Source organism: Lissotriton vulgaris, chromosome 7 (assembly GCF_964263255.1).
Source record: "Lissotriton vulgaris chromosome 7, aLisVul1.2, whole genome shotgun sequence".
In the NCBI taxonomy this organism is placed as follows: domain Eukaryota; kingdom Metazoa; phylum Chordata; class Amphibia; order Caudata; family Salamandridae; genus Lissotriton; species Lissotriton vulgaris.
This window is the reverse complement of record NC_141695.1, coordinates 816234294-816254525: the sequence shown is the minus strand read 5'-3', so window position 1 is coordinate 816254525 and position 20232 is coordinate 816234294. Positions and strand designations below refer to the sequence as shown.

Genomic DNA, 20232 nt, shown 5'->3' with positions numbered 1-20232 from the left:
TTCCACCGTAGTCGCCAGCTTGGTGGCCAGATACCCTTGGCCCCCCTCCGACATCATTCGCCAAAGCTAAAAATATAGGGGTCATTATAGATGAGAAACTAAATTTTTAGTCTCATATTTCTAAGGTGGTGTCTTCCTCATACCTTATCATCAGAACCTTATGTAAGATTCTCCCTTTTATCCCCAAAAACACCAGAAAAACGGTGTTGACCTCCCTGGTTTTATCAAAATTGGAATATTGCAATGGTCTATATATCAACCTACAATCCATCCTACTCAGAAGAGTGCAGGCGGTGCAAAATGCCGCCGCTGGATTAGTCCTGGATGTTCCCAAATATCAGTCCATTAGGTCAGGTATCCAGGAATTTCATTGGCTGACAGTTGGTCAGCGTGTTAAATTCAAGGCTCTCTGCATTGCACATAAGGCACTGTACAGAGAAGGCCCACAATTTCTTTGGGGCATTTTCAGTTGTTTTTTTCGAAATAGACCGTTACGTTCGGCCAATGCCAAATTGATGCCCACCTCTAGATTTAAAAGGATGAACTGGGGTGGGAGGAGTTTCAGTGACAATACCATCAAGGAATGGAACCCCCTTCCTCTTTATTTTAGGAGGCCTTCCCCCCTGCTTGAGTTTAGGAAACTACTCAAGACATGGTTCTTAAGAAACTAGCTTTTCCTGACACAGTATGCAGAACCGGAAGCGCCCAGACACCCACGGGTATTAGTGCGCTATACAAATTATTACATAACATAACAAAACTAGACCCGCTGAATCTTCTTCTTCCTCAGGTTGGCCAAATATTCGCAGATTGTCACGTCTATTCCAGTCCTCTAAATCCGAAAGCTGTTTAGTGAGTGAGATCGTGTAGCTATTAAGTGCTTGAAAGGATCTCGACAATTTAGCTTCAGAGTCAGTCTTCCAGATGCCTGATCCTATCTCATTCTGCATCACATCTGTGTTCTCTTTTGTTGATTTGGCTAACTCATGGACATCTGCGAGTTTCTTTAATATAGTTTCCATGGTTGAACTGATGTCTTTGCTTACTCTTAGTTGGCGAATCAGGATTCGGAGGGTCAGCTTTGACTCTTTTTAGGCTCGATTTGCTATCTTTGTCCCCCATTTTACCAATTGTAAGTTGAGTCTCTAATAGGAGAGAGTTAACTTTACAGATTATAGTGAGCTGTGCTGTGTAAGGACTGACTCTTATGCTTACTTTAGGCTTAATCTTGGAGGCAGTAGACAGGTATCGGTTTTTGTTTTTGTGTCAATGTACACTGTAGTTAGGACTAAAGGACAAGTTACTTACCTTCGGTAACAATATATATGTAAGAAACATTAGTAGTGATAGTTACCTTAGAATACCCCCAGGCGTCAGACTGGATCTGGAAAGTTTCCCAACAGTACCCCTGCGCGTCGGTAGGTTGCGTTGTGCTGCTCTGCGTCCGTCGCAGGCGCCGTGGTCGCCGAGATTACGTCACTGGTGCTATATGGACGCAGCCTACACGCGCTGACGTCAGTTCTGTACATGATTTTCCACGCCTGGAACGCAGAGCCATGCAAGATATTGACCACTGTTGCGTTGAAACTAGGGCCCTGAAAGGGATGACCTTAACTCTAGAAATCAGTTTGCAAAACGGGGAGGATAGGTGGGGCGGTAAGGTATATATCACAGATATATCGTTACTGAAGATAAGTAACTTGTCTATCTGAAAGAAACACATAGTGATAGATTCCTTGCCTTAGAACAGATACCACAGCAATACCAACCCCGGTGGTGGGTCTGCGAACCAAGATCACACCAGAAAGTCTCTGAGAACAAAACGGCTAAAGAAGCCGTCTCTCCGGACTTGATTGTCCAGGCAGTAATGTGCAGCGAGGCCCACTTGACTGCCTGACAAATGTCTTGCAGGGGGACACCACGCCGCAATGCAATAGTGGATGCAGTTGCTCTAGTAGAATGAGCACGCAGCCCCCACCGGAGGCTCTTTTTTAGCCAAAGAGTAACAGGCTTTGATACACAAGACAACCAAGTGGGAGATAGTCCTCATGTGTACCGCCTGACCTTTCTTGGTGCCAACGTAGCCAACAAAGAGTTAGTCATCCACCCAAAACTGTTGTGTGTGGCTGAGATAAAATGAGAGCGCACGTTTTGGGTCCAGACTGTGGAAAGAAGGTGGGCAAGGTAATGGTCTGCCCAAGGTGAAAGGCTGTGACCACTTTTGGGAAAAAGGAAGGACGGGGCCTGAGCACAACCATGTCCGGATGGACCGACAGAAAAGGAGGTTTACAAGAAAGAGCCTGGTGCTCACTCACTCGCCTAGCGGAGGTGATTGCAACCAGGAAGGCAGTTTTCAAGGTCAGGAGACATAGAGGACAGATGTGAAGAGGCTCGAAAAGAGCACATATGAGTTAAGAAAGAACCAGATTCAAGTCCCACTGTGGCATCACAAATGGAATAGGAGGGAAAAAGGAGTGTAATGCCTTTAAGAAACCTATTTACAACCAGGGACTGGAAAAGAGAGGGCTGATCAGGCAGCCTGAGAAAGGCCGTAATGGCAGAAAGATAACCTTTGATAGTGCCTAGAGCAGAGCCCTATTGGGCCATAGAAAGAAGGAACAACAGAACCTCAAAAAGTGGGGCAGAAAGGGGATTCACAGCCTTTGCTGTGCACCATGCCACAAACTTGTTCCACCTACAGGCATATACCACTTTAGTGGAGGCACGCCTGGCTGCCAGAATAACATCACAAACTTCAGGAGGCAAGTTGAAAGGAATTAACTGCCGCTACTCCATCTCCACGCAAAGAGGTGGAGGCTGGACAGGTTCAGGTGGAGGGCCGTCCCCTGCTGCTGCGACAGAAGATCCTCCCTAAGAGGCAGACGGATCAGTGGATCGATGCTCATACTGAGTAGCTCGTGATACCATACTCTTCGAGCCCAGTCCGGAGCCACAAGGATGACTTCGGCCCAGTCATGCCTGATCTTCTTTAGCACTCTGGGTAGAAGTGGTATAGGCAGAAAGGCGTACAACATACCGCAACTCCACTCGCGGTGAAAACGTCACTGAACGAGTGCTGCCTTGGAAATTCCAACGCGCAGAACTAATGACATTGCGCGTTCTCTTCAGTGGCGAATAGATCTAACCAAGGCTCTCCCCATTGCTGAAAGATCTTGCGCCACCTCCGAGTGAAGACGCCATTTGTGATCCAACATGCATCTGCGGCTGAGTTCGTTCAGAGAACCTGCCAGGTGCTTAACCACCAGGAAAAAGCCCTGATGTTCCAGCCAAGTCCAGAGGCGCAGAGCTTCTTGACATAGGGTTCATGTCCCCACCCACTTTGCTTTTTGCAGTACCACATGGTGGTGGTATTGTCCGTGAACACCTGCACTACTCTCCCCTTGACAGAGGGAAGGAATGCCTTGAGTGCAAGTCAAATAGCCCAAAGCTCCAGAAGGTTGATATGGAGCTTGGACTCCACCGGAGACCAGAGACCTATGATCTCGCCTCTCCCATGTGGCCACCCCATCCCAGGAGAGACGCATCAGTAACCACTGTGAACTCCGGTTGGGGAAGGAAGAGGGATCTGCCGTAGACCCAATACTGGTTTGTGAGCTACCACTGCAACTGTTGTGCTGTGCCCTCCGAGACCTGGACGTGATCGGACAGGTTGCCTTGATGCTGTGCCCACTGGAACTTCAGGTCCCACTGCCAAGCCCAAATATGCCATCTGGCATGATCGATCAGCAGGATGCAGGAGGCCATGAGGCCCAGCAGCCTCAGGGTCCCCCTGACCAAAACTGGGGACAAGGGCTGAAAGATCGGAATCAGAGCCCGAATATCCCGGACTCACTGTTCGCCAGGATAGACCAGAAACTGTGCCATGTCCAGAACCGCTCCGATGAAGACCAGCTTCTGAGAGGGAATCAGGTGCGACTTCGGCACATTGATGGAGAAACTCAGCAAATGCAGGAGGTCAGCCATAGTCTGGAGGTGGGAAACAACTGTCTTGGGCGAACATGCCTTCATCAACAGTCGTTGAGATAGGGGAAGACTGAAACCCCTGATCTGCTCCAATGGGCTGCGACCTCTGCCATCACTTTAGTGAACACCCGAGTGGCGCTGGTAAGGCCAAAGGGAGAACGGTGAACTGAAAGTGCTTGTGGCCTACCGTGAACCTCAGGTAACGCCGTTGGGGCCACAGGACAGGGATGTGAAAGTAAGCATCCTGCAAGTCCAGAGCTACCATCTGTCTTGTGGGTCGGTCGAGAGAAGACAAGACCTGAGCCAAAGTGAAAATCTTGAACTTCTCTTTGTGGAGGAAGAGATTGACGTTCCAGAGGTCTAAGATAGGATGCAGGCCCTTGTCCTTCTTGGTCACCAGAAAGTAGTGGGAATAACAACCGCAACATACTTCTGGCATCGGAACGCGCTCAATGGCCCCCTCGGCCAAGAAGACTGCAACTTCCTGCTGAAGAAGCACCAAGTGATCCCCCAACATGCAGTGGTACTGAGGTGACATGGCAGGAGGGGTAGTCTCGAAGGGGAGGGAGTAGCCCCTTCAGACTGTCTCTAAAGCCCACCTGTCCGATGTAATGACCCGCCAGTTGGGGAGGCGATGACGAATCCTGCTGCCCACTGGTGTTTGACGGGCCTGAAAACTCGGACTAGGAAGGCTTAGAGGCAGTAGTGGCTGGGGTGGAGGTGGACTGCCCCTCCCGCTGGCCCCTGGTTCCGCCATGGCGGAACCTGCGTCGGTGCTGGGATTGTTGCTACACTGGCTTGTGGCTCTGTTGCAAACGCTGTGGGGTGCCCCATCATCCGTTGCCACGAAAGGAGCGAAAAGCAGACAGCGGAAGAGGGCAGACTGCGGAGAGTCCTAAGGACTTGGCCGTAGCACGTGAGCCCTTGAACCTCTCCAACGCGTGGTCTTCCTTGTCGCCGAAGAGGCGATGGCCATCAAAGGGCATGTCAATAAGTGCTGTTTGGACATCCCCCGAAAATCCAGCCGTTCTCAACCAGGTGTGGCGTCGTACTGCCACCGCCGTTGCAATCATTCTGCCCAGTGAGTCGGCGGTGTCTAGGCCACAGCGAATCATGAACTTTGCTGCGTCTCTCCCCTCTGCAACAGCACGGGAGAGAGCTGTCCCGGCCTCCTCCAGACACTGGGTCAGGACCTCCGCCACTGTGTCCCACACGCAGTGGGAATAACGGACCAAGAGGCATGCGATGTTCACAGACCGAAGCGCAGAACTGGCGGAAGAAAAAAATCTTCTTCCAAAACTGATCCAGTTTCTTGGATTCCCTATCAGGAGGTGCGGAATGGAAGGTGGTCGGAGAAGCAGAGGCTTGGACAATCAAGCTCTCAGGAGTGGGGTGTTGGGAGAGGAAAATTGAGTCACCCGGAGAAGGACGATGGAGTCGGGCCACGTTCCTATCCACAGGAGCTGTGGTGGGCCTGGACCAGGTGCACAAAAGAACATCGGAAAGGGCTTCATTGAAGAGGAGCAGCGGTTTCACAGAAGTAGCTGCTGGCTGAAGCACATCTGTCAGGAGGTTAGTCCTGATGGCCACAGTAGGGAGCTCAACGTGTAGGGCCTCAGCCACCCTTTGCACCACCACAGCATAACTAGCACCCTCCTCCATAGCCACGGTAGGAGGAGACAGCATGCCAAGGTCTGGTGAGGTATCCAGACCACTGGAGTCCCCCAAGTCCTCTGCCCAGTCCTGTTCAGACTCGCAGGCAGCTGCGAGAGGGTCTTCAGACTCCTCCCAGTCCTCCCCTTCTTCCTCAGGCCATTCCACAGGCCAAAAATAAGGAACAGGGACATGGGGATAGAAGTCCCTGAGCGACATCGAGATTGGCATCGATCGATACCGGCCCTTCAGGGCTGAAACTGGGGCCGACGTAATCCTGAGGAGCGGGCGACGTCGGAACTGGTGCCGGTGGGGTCGACGTCGGTGGAGGTGTTATTTGTGGAAATCTCGGAAAGTCAAACCCAGGATATCATTAAATCTATTAAATCAGGCTCAGCTCTGGACCCGTGTCCTTTGAAAACCTTACGCCCATTAATGGACATTTTGATCCCGGTCATAACCCAGATCTGCAACCTTATGTTCCGAACTGGAATCTTTCCCACCCCTTTAAAAAAAACTTTACTAAAGCCACTCCTGAAGAAATCTGGCCTAGATAAAGCGGAGTTAAAAAACTATAGGCCTATAGCTAATCTTCCATTCTTAGCAAAAGTCGCAGAAAAAGCCATGAACACTCAACTTGCGGACTTCATTGAGCAAAATCAGCTGCTCGATGAAACTCAATTTGGGTTCCGCAAGTTTCATGGTACAGAAACTGCGCTTATCAAGGCAGCAGATGATATTCGACTGATCCGAGATCAAGGGGGATCAGCACTATTGGTGCTTCTAGACTTATCAGCTGCATTCGACACGGTCGATCATAACATCTTGGTCGACCGTGTCGAGGGGATGGGAATAATGGGTCTAGCGAAGAATCTACTGACATCATTTCTGGCGGATAGATCTCAGGCAGTCGTTGTGGGACAATTTGAGTCAGCAGAGATGTCCTTGCCATGTGGGGTACCACAAGGTTCATCCCTGAGTCCGACACTTTTTAATATCTATGTGTCGGACCTCGCAAAAACCATCAAAGCGCACGGGATGAACCTTACCTCATATGCTGACGACACCCAGTTGATTCTAATGATCAGAGATGATGGGGAGGAAGTAGCGCAGAGTTTTAAGGCAGGAATGCAGGCTATTGGCCGATGGATGTCCGAAAGTTGCTTAAAGCTGAATTCGGAAAAAACCGAAGTGGTAGCTTTCGGTCACCTCAACCCTAGCTGGTCCTCGGTGTGGTGGCCACCATCTTTTGGAGCTCTGCCTAAACCAACAACGAAGGTGAGAAACCTAGGTGTCACCTTCGATGATAACCTGAATTTTATGGCCCATGCCAATCAGACGACCTCGGTGGCTTTTTACAAATTACGGCTGGTAAAAAAGATCTTGCCGTTTCTACCTGACTCTATAGGCAGAACCTTGGTAAGTGCCCTGGTCTTGTCGGCACTAGATTACTGCAATGGCTTGTTTGCCAATGCACAAATCAGGGTCATAAAAAAAATGCAGCTAGTGCAGAACGCTGCGGCCCGGCTACTCTCAGGTGTTCCTAGATTTAAACCAATAACCAATACCCTGAGAGAGCTCCACTGGCTTCCAGTAAAGAATCGAATAAAATTTAAGACCTTGTGCATTGTGTACAAAGCCTTGCACCAACAAGCCCCTCAATTTCTGAGAAAACACCTCATCTTCTATCAACCCTCCCGACCACTTCGGTCCGCGAAGATGAACGATCTAGTAGTGCCACGCACTAGATTAGTAAACTGGGGAGACAGACGCTTTCTGGTCGCCGCCCCTAAATTGTGGAATACCCTTCCGCAATCAATCAGAGCTAGCCCAAATCTGATGTCATTCAGGAAACAGCTGAAAACATGGTTGTTTAACCTCTAAAAAGCTGAGAAGCCAAAGGTAGGAGAGTTTGCAGACTACAGCGCCGAGACGCCTGCGGGCATTTGTTTGCGCTATACTAAATGTTAAAAAATAAATAAATAAATAAATAAGGTCAACCGGCATCGACCGGGATCCAGGGCTGGTTCCACGGTGGTCCTGCGGTGCTGGGGCCGGAGCTGGCAGGGGCCCCAGGGCCAGAGCCGTCAGTGAGGAAATGCAAGGACCCTTATACAGGACCGCGGGGCCCGAAGGCACACCAGCGGGACCCGACGGCCCAAAGAAGGAAGCCATGGCAGACAGGAACTCCTGTATCTGGTCTGGAGTCGCCGACGGACCCGGTAAAGGCAGGTAGGCCAGCTGCAACACCACAGTCTCCGCCGGAGCAGTGGGGGAGGCACCACCCACACCCTCAGCCGCGTTGCGCGACTGGTGAGGGGAAGTCGGAAAATGATGACGCTTCTTTGACTTCTTGTGCTTCGCCTTACATGACCCAGAATGCAAAGACTTGGAAGCGGAAGACCAGTGCTGATGACTCCGCGCACTGTCCCTCAACCTTCAGCGGGACCATGACCTGGAACGGCGCAGAGCCGACTGCCCAGCTTCCAGCAGCTTTCAGGACCACTCCCGCAAAGACTTTGGCGCCATCGCCTGGCAGTCTGGGCATGAGTTGGGGTTGTGGTCGCGCCCCAGGCAGAAAAGACACATTCGGTGTGGATTCATCACTGACATCATGCGGTGACAATCCTCACAGGACTTGAAACCGGGCATCCTAGCAGCACCAGGTATCGAAGACTTGATGAAAAGATGGAGTCAACAAGCCTCAAAAAGTTAGTCAGAAAGTGACTAAGGATAACTGCTCTTCCTGGATCTGCGCTTGTTGGCGCGGCAAAAGAAAGAACTGGCGTCAGCGCGCATGGGCGGCGTCTATATAGCGCCCGTGATGTCATCTCGGCGACCACAATGCCAGCGACGGATGCGGTGCCGCACGACACCACCTGCCGAAGCGCAGGGTACTGCTGACGAAAACCTTCCAGATCCAGTCTGACGCCTAGGGATATATAAGGAATCTATCACTATGTGTTTCTTTCAGATTGATCCTTTGTTTCAGAGGCTTTGTTTCAGAGGCTGTACAGTGGCTGTTCACTAGTTCTATGAATGTAGTTCAACAAGCGGAGTAGAGCCCTTTGTTGGAGAGCTGGAGAGTTAGAAGTGCATAGAAGAGGTTAGCGCTATTAGGTTGAATTAGTAGATTGAAATGTATGGAGTTCACAATGTATGGAGTTCACCATGTTGAGCAGATTCAGAATTGCTCAAAGCTATATTGTCAGCGTCCCTTCTCACAAGCGGTCGCCATTTTATAAATCACGAGTAGCAGCCATGTTAAATCAATTAAGCTGAAACCTTTGTGCCCTTTTGCAATATGATGGTCTTTTTCACAACAGTTGCAGCTGATACCTGAATGAGCAATTTGATTAGTGAGGTATACAGAGCTCACACATGTAGGTCCCGCTGCGTAATATTGATTGGTGACAATGCGATCTGCCTCTGTGATCACTTTTAGCATTCTTTAGCGGCCGACATTTTAGGGTCAGACAGGTGTACGTCAAAGCTTGTGTAAGCACGAGCCGGCCAAACCACTGAAATTGCCCAGCATCAATGACTACATGGAGTCGTATGGAGTCATCAGCGGCAGCCTTACTTGGAAAAATCGTAGGCAGATGTTTGAAACGCTGATCCTGGATCCTAGGGCTGCCTGCAGTTCAGCATCTCACAAGGCCCATGCTCAGCGAGACGGCACTGCGGGTGTGGGAACAAGATCGCTACCACAACTTATCGGTCTCAGGTGAGAATTGTTGCCATTAACTAAGATGAATTAGTTGTGTTCATCATGCTCGAGCCAGCAGAATTGTTTTTAGCCACATATAAAGCTGTGAAGTATGATTTTCTTGATGCAAACTTGAAATCCTGTGAGGAGGTGCAGGCTCAAGCCACCATGTCCAGTGCTTTTTAATGTCTATATGGCCCCATTTATCAGCTTGATATTGTTCTTTAACATAGAGACCATATCATATGCGGACGATACGCAGCTAATCCTGGCCTTAGACAAAAACACCACATTAGCTGAGGAAAACCCTGTCAATGTCTCACAGCGGTTTTTCATTGGATGAAAGCCAATCACCTGGGATGTAATTTAGAAAATATTGAAATCATGCAGTTGGGGACCTGGGGGTAAGATTTGACGCAGCCTGGTCTTTCCACCACCAATCGCTATCTGTGCAGGTACTTGCTTCCATCTGATCAAATCACAAAAAAAAGTTCTTCAATCTCTTCCCCACCATGGCGAGACAGATCGTTGCAACAGCCTTAATCACAACTAGAAGTGACTACTGCAACAGCCTCAATGCAGGAGCTAATAAATCAGTCCTACATAAACTTCAGATGGCTCAACACACTGCAGCACGACTAGTACTAAAATGGCCTAGAAAATCATCTGCATCAGCTGCTCTGGAAGCACTTCATTAGTTACCTATCCACAAAAGAATCCCGTTCAAACTCCTGAAAATTACTTTTAGAAGCTTCCAATCCTCAGGCCCCCAGTGCCTTCGCTCCAGGTTCATTTGCTATTCTCCATGCCACACCCTCAAATCCTCCAGTGCAAATCTATTAAAACCTCCAGCTTACAGATGTATCTCAAAAGGGGGGAAATCTATTGCAGTGTTAGGCACCAAAGCCTGGAACCAACTCCCTAGTAACCTCCGTTTCATTCAATCAAAAACCCTCTTTAGGAAGACCCTGAAAACCTTGATTTTCACGGCGCTAGATGCCCTGTGTAGAGCACTAATCTAAACCCTTCTTTCCAGTCTCAATCACCCTGCCCGCCAATCAGTCTGCTATAGCGCCATGATACTCTCCGGATTGACAGTTGAGCGCTACAAATACCTTCTAACCTAACATAACAGTACTCCTGTGCATCGGTAGGTGGCATTGGTCGACTCCGCGTTCATGGTCGGCATCGTGGTCGCCGGGATGATGTCACTGTGTCTGCTCAAACGTCACCCCTGCACATTAACATCAGTTCTGACATGACTTTCCAAGCCAGAATCACAGAGCCATGCAAGACACTGACCACAGGTGCACACATTTAGTGCCCTGAAAGGTAGTCCCTTTCCCTAGAAGTCTGTTCGCAGAACGGGGAGGATGGGTGGGGATGGTAAGGAATCTATAACTACATATGTCTCTTACTGAAGGTAAGTAACTTGTTCATCTGAAAGAGACCATAGTTATAGATTCCTTACCTTAGAATGGATACCCTAGCAATACCAACCCCGTTGTTGGGTCTGCGAACTAAGTTCACACCAGGAAGTCCTGGAGAACAGAACAGCCGAAAAAGCCATCTCTCCGGACTTGGCTGTTCAGGCCGTAATGCTTTGTGAACGTGTGCAAGGATGCCCATATGGCCGCCTGGCAGATGACAACCAATGGAACACCACGTCCAAGGGTAATAGTGGCTGCTGTCTCCCTGGTAGAGTGGGCGCATAGTACTATTGGAGGTTCCTTTTTTGCCAAAGAATAGCAGATCTTAATGGATAAAATAACCCATCAAGAGATGGTACGTTTGTGCACTGTCTGGCCATTCTTGGCTCCCACATAACCCATGAAGAGTTGATCGTCCACCCGGAAGTGTTTAGTGCGGTCAAGGTAGAAGGACAGCTCAAGTTTTGGGTCCAGATAGTGGAGTCTCTCCTCCTCTTTGGAAGGGAGCGGAGGCGGGAAGAAGGTGAGCAATGTGACGGTCTGGCCTATGTGAAAAGAGGTAACCACTTTGGGCACAAAAGAAGGCCTAGTAAGAAGAACCACTTTGTCTGGATGAACAGCAGTAAATGGAGGTTTGGAAGAAAGAGCCTGAAGCTTACTCACCATGCGGGCAGAAGTGATGACAAGCAGGAAAGCAATTTACAAAGTAAGAAGACGAAGAGAACAATTACGTAGTGGCTCAAAGGAAGCACACATAAGATAAGTGAGGACAAGATTCAAGTCCCACTGGGACTGCGAAAGGAGAAGGAGGAAAGAGATGAGTAATGCCCTTGTTAACAGTAGGAGACTTGAAAAGAGAAGGCTTATCAGGAAGGCGAAGAAAGGCCGAAATGGCCCCTAGATAAACTTAAATGGTGCCCAGAGCAGAGCCTTGCGTGGCCTAAGAAAGACTGAAGAGGGGAACCTCAGAAAGAGGGGCAGAAAGGGGATCCACAGCCTTTGCTACGCACCATGCCACAAATTTGTTCCATCTACAGGCGGATACCGTATTAGTGGAGGGATGCCTGGCTGCCAAGATGACGTTACAGACTTCGGGAGGAAGGTAAAAAGCTGTCAACTGTCGCCGCTCAATTCCACGCAAGGAGGTAGAGGCTGGACAGGTTAGGTGGAGAAACGTCAACTGCTGCTGTGACAGAAGATCCTCTCAAAGAGGCAGTCTGATTGGAGGATCGATGGCCATGCCCAAGAGCCTGGGGTACCAGACTCTTCGCACCCAGTCCGGAGCGACAAGAATGACCTGGGAGCGGTCGTGCTTGATCTTCACAGTCCCGTCCAAGATCTGGACGACATCAGAAAGATTGCCCTCATGCTGTGCCCACTGGAACTTCAGGTCCCACTGCACAGCCTGCATATGCCATCTGGCATGATCTACCAGCAAGATGCAGGAGGCCATGAGGCCCAGCAGCCTCAGAGTCATTCTCACAGAAATATGGGATAGAGGCTGAAACATCAGTATCATAGCCCGAATATCCCATACTCGCTGCTCAAGAGGATAAGTCCAAAACTGTGTTGTATCCAGAACTGCTCCGATGAAAAGGAGATTCTGAGAGGGAATCAGGTGTGACTTCGGCATGTTGATGGTGAACCCCAGCCAATGCAGGAGGTCCGCCGAAGCCTGGAGTTGGGAGACAACAGCCTGGGGTGAGCCCGCCTTCATCAGCCAGTTGTCGAGATAGGGGAAGACTGGAACCCCTGATCTCTGGCATCACTTTCGTGAACACCCGAGGGACTCTGGTTAGGCCAGAGGGGAGCATGGTAAACTGAAAATGCTTGTGGCCCACTGAGTAATGCAGGTAACGCCGGTGGATGTGAAAATAAGCGTTCTGCAAGTCCAACCCTACCATCCAGTCTCCAGGGTCGAGGCCAGACAGGACCTGAGCCAAGGTCAAATTTTGAACTTCTCCCTCTGGAGGAAACGGTTGATGTCCCTAAGATAGGACATAGGCCCTTATCCTTCTTGGAAACCAGGGAGTCGTGGGCGTAACAACCACAACCTAGTTCCGGCACAAGGACGGGTTGATAACTCCCTTGGCCAAGAGAGCCGTAACTTCCTGGCGGAGAAGAGCCAAGTGATCCTCCGACGTGCAATGGAGTGTCGGTGGCATGGAGGGAGGGATACTCTCAAAGAGGAGGGAGTAGCCCCTTCAGACGATCTGCAAAACCCACCTTTAAGACGTGATGTTGTGCCAGTGGGGGAGGTGATGGCGGATCTTGCTGCCCACTGGCAACTGAAGGCCCTGAAAAATCGGACTAGGAAGGTTTGGAGGCTGATGCATGGGGCATTTGAGGACTGGCCCGCCCGCTGGCCCCCAGACCCATGACACTGGGTCCCATGTCCCCAGCCACGCAAAAGCTGGGTAGCCTGTGAGGCCCTATGGTTCTGGGTGGAAAGTGGTAGGGTACTCCTTCACTATCCACGAAAGGGGCGAAAGGCAGACTGCATGCAACGAGAAGTTGCTGTGAGGCTGAAGGACGTGGCATTAGAGTCCTTGAAGCGTTTGAGCATGTTGTCCGCCTTGTCACCAAACAGGCGACGGCCATCAAAGGGCATGTCCAAAAGTGTGGGTTGGACATCCTGAGAGAAGCCAGACATTCTCAGCCAGGCATAGCGCCTCAGGGCTGCAAACGTGGAAACCATCCTACCTAGCAATGCAGCGGTATCCAGCCCACACCGGATGGTGAACTTAGCATCTCGACCCTTAGCAACAGCACAGGTGAGCATGGCCTGGGCCTGGGCCTCCTCCGGGCACTCTGGCAGCACTTGCGCAACCATATCCCACACCATGTGTGCATTACAGCCCAAGAGACATGCAGTGTTCACCGACCGCAGTCTTAATCTGGTGGAAGAAATCATCTTCTTCTCAAGATGGTCCAGCTTCTTGGATTTCCTATCTGGGGGAGCAGTATGGAATGTGCCTTCGGAGGATGAGTCTTGAACCATCAAACTCCAAGGGGTAGAGTGTTGGGAGAGAAAAGGTGGGTCGCCTGGGGCCAGGCGGTGGCGTCGGCAATCATCCTATCCACAGGATCCCCTGTGCTGGGCTTGGACCACGTGCCCAGAAGGATGTCAATGAGAGCCTGATTAAAAGGCAGCAGTGGCTCCCAAGATGGTGCTGCCGGCTGAAGCACCTCAGTCAGGAGGTTTGTCCTGACAGGCACCATAGGAAGCTCAAAGCCCAAGGCCTCAGCCACCCTACGCAACACCACAGCATAGGAATCTCCCTCCTCCGTAGCCACGTTAGGGGGAGAAAGCATACCAAGGTCTTGGGATTCCAGCTCCTCAAGTTGGTCTGCTAGAGGGTCAACTGACCCCTCCCAGTACTCCTCACCCTCTACTGGCTGCCACTCAGGGCAGTAGGGAAGGCCAGGAATGAACAGCAGCACAAAAGTACTCTCCGGCACTGGTACCGACATTGGTCGATGTCAGTCAGGTACTGTGTGCACATCGAGGGTGAGGCTGGGGTTGAAGCTGGTTGAGGCAAAACCGATGTCGGGGGCATTGTCACTGGAATCGGTGCTAGGGAAGGTACTGTGATGTTGACCAGCACCAATCCGGATCCAGGCCTGGATCCTTTGGGACCCTGCAGAATTGAGGCCAGAGCCACCAGCATTGAAGGACCAGGGCCCCCAGCTGAGTTTTTGGGGGCCAAAGGCCCCCTTTAGGAGTCGGGCTGCCCAAAGATGCTTATACCCGCCCCCTTTTCTTACAATGTCTTACAAATTGACTTTTGTTCTCCCTGGATTGGAGCCGGATGGCCCAACCATTGATGTCCTTTTCACTGTAAATGCCCTTAGGCACTCCCTGCAATTTTAAATCACTATGCTGCTATTTATTCGGTCACTCCCTACACTTCATTATTCCAGGTAACCCTGCCCCACCACATCACCACTGTCCTGATGAAGACCCCATTTTAAGATTTTACAGATACCCAACTCTACATTTGGGGTTGAAACGTCGACAACCTATCCCCCTACCAGCTGGCGCCACCTGCACTGAGGATATCTACATAAGCGCATTGAGCATGGTTTCGCCTAAATTTGTTATGAACATTGATTGTTCCTTTTTCAGCTGCCTCTACGTTGAAGCCAGGGTTGAGTAACCCATAAATATTTTGAGCTGAGGACCAGCATTGTTTACCTTGTTAAACCTTGCATATCATTTTCTATATTTTTTCTCTCACCTTCACCCCATCCCACTCTTTCACTCCCTGGGGCACTAATGAAATTTTAATAGAAGATGTATTGTTTGTATGATATACTGCACCTCCATGCACATTGTGATTAAATAACAGTGTGCTAACTAAGTATACGCATTTGTGTTTCTGTATTTGTATATATGTATATTGATTTTTGTTTTCCTTGTTATGACTAAATATTACGTACTGGGAACCCCCTTTATGTACCAAAGATGCTTTGCAGCACTTTGAAAAATGCACAAAGTTTGGCAGGGGGCCCTTCTGGCTCTGGGAAAAGGAGGGAAGTGCAGAGCCGTCCCAGCAGGCTCTGAGGAAGGAGTCGGAGAGCGACAATGCTCCGGGTCCCGCACCGCGTCGGCCGACCGACAGGGAAAGGTCAAAGAGCGATGATGTTCTTCGCCTTCTTCTTGTGCTTTGACTTACCCGAGGAGTGCAAGACTCCAAGCATGAATGTGATGGCTCTGTGACCGGTCCCGCCAACTTCCCCTCGACCGGTACCTCGAACAGCGTGGAGTGGACTTCTGAGCCACCAAAAGCTTTCTGTACCGCTCCAGCAAAGACTTCAGGTTCAGGGAATAGCAGTTTGAGCACGAGTTTGTGTCGTGATCAAGCTCCAGGCACCAGAGACACACTAGGTGTGGGTCAGTGGCCGACATCAACTTGTGACAGAAGTCACAGGGCTTGAAACCAGGCTGACAGCTGGGCATCCCTCATGCACCAGGAGTCGAGGACTCAAAAGATGTCGGCAAAAGTTGAAAAAGGGTTAGTCAAAAAGTAGCTAAGAGGCATGCTCTCTCCAGATCTGCGTGGGCTGGCGCGGAAAAAGAAAGAACTGATGTAAGCGCGCAGGGGTAGTGTCTACATAGATACCGCAACGTCATCAAGCTGACCACGATGCTGACAACGAAAGTGGAGTCGACCAACGCCACCTACCGACTTGCAGGGGTACTGCTATGGAAAACGTTTCTCCGGATCCAGTCTGACGCCTGGGGTAATTTTAAGGTAAGGAATTTATAACTACAGTTTTTTTCAGATACCCAGTTTTAGGTTGTGAGGTGTCTTTGGGCTCACCCTCCTGGAGAGAATTTTGGGGGACTACCTAGGAATCCTTATTTTTATCTTTAGGATGCTCACCCTGGTTCCCTTGGGGGGCTGTGTTACCCCTTTTTTTACGGTTACCCCCAGTGGACGTTTTGGTCACCCTAGTTCTGACCTAGTGGTCCGCCTTCTTTCCCTATTCTTGGGGAGAAATCAGACCTAGGTCTACCAGATACTGATGCATCTTTTCATTGATGCAGGTACTTAAACTATGTTCATTCATAAACAAATTATTAAGATGTAGGAAAGAAGTATCTGCTTTCATGGTTACCCCCACTTTCTGCTGGTGTCATTCTGTTTTTCTGAATAGTCTGATTGGGATCCTGCTAATTAGGACCCCAGTCACTGTGCTCTCTCCTGCAATAGGATTGTGTACTTTGGTCCCTTACTAAATGGCTACTGGTGTACCTTTCTAGCTCCCTAATATAGGGTACAAAGGTACCAAGGGCATAGGTACACCAGGGGTCTCCCATGGGCTGCAACATATATTATGCCACCCATGAGAGACCACTCAAACAGTGACTATAGGCCTGCCATTGCAGCCTGTGAGAACTGGTGCCAGCAGTGCACCACTCACCACAGATATAAGTTTCTTTATATCTGAGGTCACTGCACTTAAAACCTATAAGTCACCCCTAAGATAAACCTTTCAATCCTGAACGTAGAGTGCTTGGTTATAAGTGTGAGGGTTCCCTGCATGAGCAGTACACATCCTACAAATGTGGGAGTTGATTCTTCTTGCGTTGTAAGTGGGGTCAGACATCAAGTCAAACACGAGATGTCTAACTATATATTGGCTGCAGCGAAAAAGGTCATGTTTGGTATCATAAATGTTGGAATCCTACCCAAACACTGATTCCAGTGTTGGAAGTAGGATCCCATGTAGAGAGCCCCTTGTATTCCCGATATCAGCCTTTAAGGGTCTAACAGCAAGCTAGTGCTGCTGCCGACCAGAGGCACAAGTTACTTACCTTCAGTAACTATATATCTGTAAGTTAGTATTAGATTCCTTACCCTAGAATATCCCTAGGCGTCAGACTGGATCTGGAAACTTTTGCGTAGCAGTACCTTTGCGCGTCGGTAGGCGTCGTCTGCGGCTCCGCGTCCGTCGTCGGAGTCGTTGGCGCCAGGGTGACGTCGCCAGAGTACTTAAGACGTCGCCCTCGCGCGCTGACGTCAGTTCTTATACACAGCTTTTCCGCACCAGAAACGCAGAGCCATGATGAAAACCAACACTGGTGCTAAGAAACTAGAGCCCGGAAAGGAGTGAACCTTAACCCTAGATATCGGTTCGCAGAACGGGGAGGATGGGTGGGGCAGTAAGGAATCTAATACGAACTACTGTTTCTTACAGATATATTGTTACCGAAGGTAAGTAACTTGTGCATCTGAAAGAAACAGGTTAGTATTAGATTCCTTACCTTAGAATAGATACCCCAGCAATGCCAACCCCGGTGGTGGTTCTGCGAACCAGTGATCACACCAGAAAGTCCTGGAGAACGGAACGGCAGAAAAAGCTATCTCTCCAGACTTGGCTGTCCAGGCAGTAGTGTCTTGCGAACGTGTGCAGTGAGGCCCACGTAGCTGCCTGACAGATGTCCTGCCAGGGGGCTCCCCGACCCAGGGCAGTAGTAGCCGCCGTGGCCCGAGTGGAATGGGCACGTAGCCCCACAGGAGGCTCCTTTCTAGCCAGAGAGTAACAAGCCTTGATGCACAAGACGACCCATCGAGAAATGGTCCGCTTGTGCACCGCCCGACCCTTCTTAGCGCCCAAAGAGTTGGTCATCCACCCGGAACTGGTGTGTGCTATCCAGATAGAATGAGAGCGCACGTTTTGGGTCCAGACGGTGGAGCCTCTCTTCCTCTTGTGAGAAGTTGGCCTGGTATATGATGTTCACTATTCTAGTGAGCACCTGGCACCAGTCCAAACAACCCTTATGGTGATGGTTGTAAAGTCAACCTTATAGACCAGCTATCCTAGAGGTAGCGTGGACAGAACAGTCTTAGGCTAAAAGACTGTTGAGGGCGTGTGAAGCCAGCTGTTTTACCATATGTAATCCCTTGAATACCAAATGAAAGGACACCACACAGGATATATAAAAAATATATATGTATTTATTCACTAACATACTCCTCTGAACTCTTTATGATGTCAGAGGCAAAAGCACATAACAAGTTACTCTTAGAAATACTTTAAATAGCACAATTTACAGTTAGGCCCTAGGGGCGCGTAAAACCATATACTAAGTAAGTGGTATAAGAACCACGACTTGGGAAAAGTAAAGGGTTAGGGCCTAGGGAATCGCTGGGGCTACACTATCTGAACCTTAGGTTAGGAGTAGGAGGCCCACAGGTGGCGCGTGCAGTGTCTGTACACTGACGCGAGAGTCAATGGAAAGTCAATGGGAGCCTAAAAGGTAAGTAATTGAAGATTTAGGACACTTCCCGTCTAACTAGGAAGCTACAACTAACAAAACTAGACACTAGGATAGTCAATCCCCACAGGAGCACCGAAGTACTCGCGTTACCTCACCCACGGGCTGCAGGTGCATAGGTGTCAAAGTGTGTTGGGTTTTCTCGTTGATTTCTATGGAGCCTTGGAAGAAGATGCTGCAGGCGACCAGGAGGAAGATGTCCGGATGGATCCAAGGGTGGATCGGAGTTGAAGAAGACCTAAAAGCCGAGGGGACAGAGTCTAGGTCACTAGCCAGTGACCGGGTGGAACCAGGAAGGAACCAGACGTCATCGAGGAGCAATCAGGTGCTGTCGTGAATCTTGTGAAATGATGGATGCTCGACACAGGGAAATTAGCCTTTGTAGTTAGTTTATTCAGAGATAAGGAGAGCCGTCCCAGCAGACAGGCGAAGGCAAGGATAATAACTGTCTACGGGAGAACACTCGCAGAGAAACATTCTCAGTGACATAATGTAGTTCCATGTTGCACAATACACATCACCACACCTCCCCTCTTTTAATGAGAAGAGCAATAAATAGCAAAATAAATAAATAGAAATTATAACTTGGGAGAGACAATATTATAACTTGGGAGAGACAAATAATGAATACACAGGAGTTAAATATAATCTCGTAATTTGCTAGGTCTGACTGACACTCTGGTACTTTTCCTAACCTCATTCCCTTCTGAAACATTTTTGAAGATTACATTTTTTGGAGGTCCAGATCTAGAAGGATCTTTGGCAATTTGAGAAGTACACCACCAATTGCCATTAGACAATTTAACAGCATTTCTACGAGTATCCACTACTTGTTGGGAATCTAAATACTTTGAATAACCTTTTCTGACTGTAACAGGATTCTTAACTTTGATCCAATCCCCTATTTGAATATTGTGAGAAACTTTCTTTCCAGGTTTAACACATTTAGCACAAACATCAGATGTTTTTTTTGTAAGCAGCATCCCACATATTGCTCATATCACCACCTTGATGAAAATTTTTAACCATCCAAAAAGGATATACCTGCGAACAAGCTTTGCTATGGAGACATCAACAAAGCAAGGAGATTAGAAAATGGCTTCCCAGAAGGTACGTCAATGCGTCAAGACGTGAATCTAGATTGTGATAGGTTAATGATGTGTAGATGACGGTTACGTCATTTAGTTGTGGTTCGACCACGTCATCATTTGTATGGACGCAGCGCCGGAGAAGGGTCTCTTGAGTATTGAGTGACAAGGTGAGAGATCGTAGCGTTACTTTCAAATGTCAATTGCCCTCTTGTTTCCCTTCACGCTTTTCACCACGCTGAAACAGGCAATATATTAGCTTTCAATTAGCAGATCGGGCAGTTCAGAACATTTCTTTCTCGCATAGCTTTCTCTTTGAAAGTCGAGTATAAGTTAAATTCCAATAACTGCTCAGCTCGCTTTACCGTGACAAGCAGATGGTTGATGACAGCTTAAGAATGGGCACGGCTCTCCAGTTGAATTATAGCAGAAATATTGAAGATGTACTCACAGTTGTGCTCAGTAAAAAAAACGGCTGAGTAATTGTAGAAGAGCGAAGATCGGTACATTAGTGCAGAAAGAATTCTTCTCAGTAATGTGAAGGTGCTGTGCAGCAGGATATCCCGTCCTCAGTCGCCA

General features: G+C 49.2%; 1 protein-coding gene across 1 annotated transcript in view; it reads right to left on the bottom strand.

Moving 5' to 3' along the window:
• The window catches only part of DNAH17 (dynein axonemal heavy chain 17), a 15539113-nt gene that overhangs the window by 7377300 nt on the left and 8141581 nt on the right, over positions 1-20232 (bottom strand). The gene's annotated exons all lie outside the window — the stretch shown is intronic.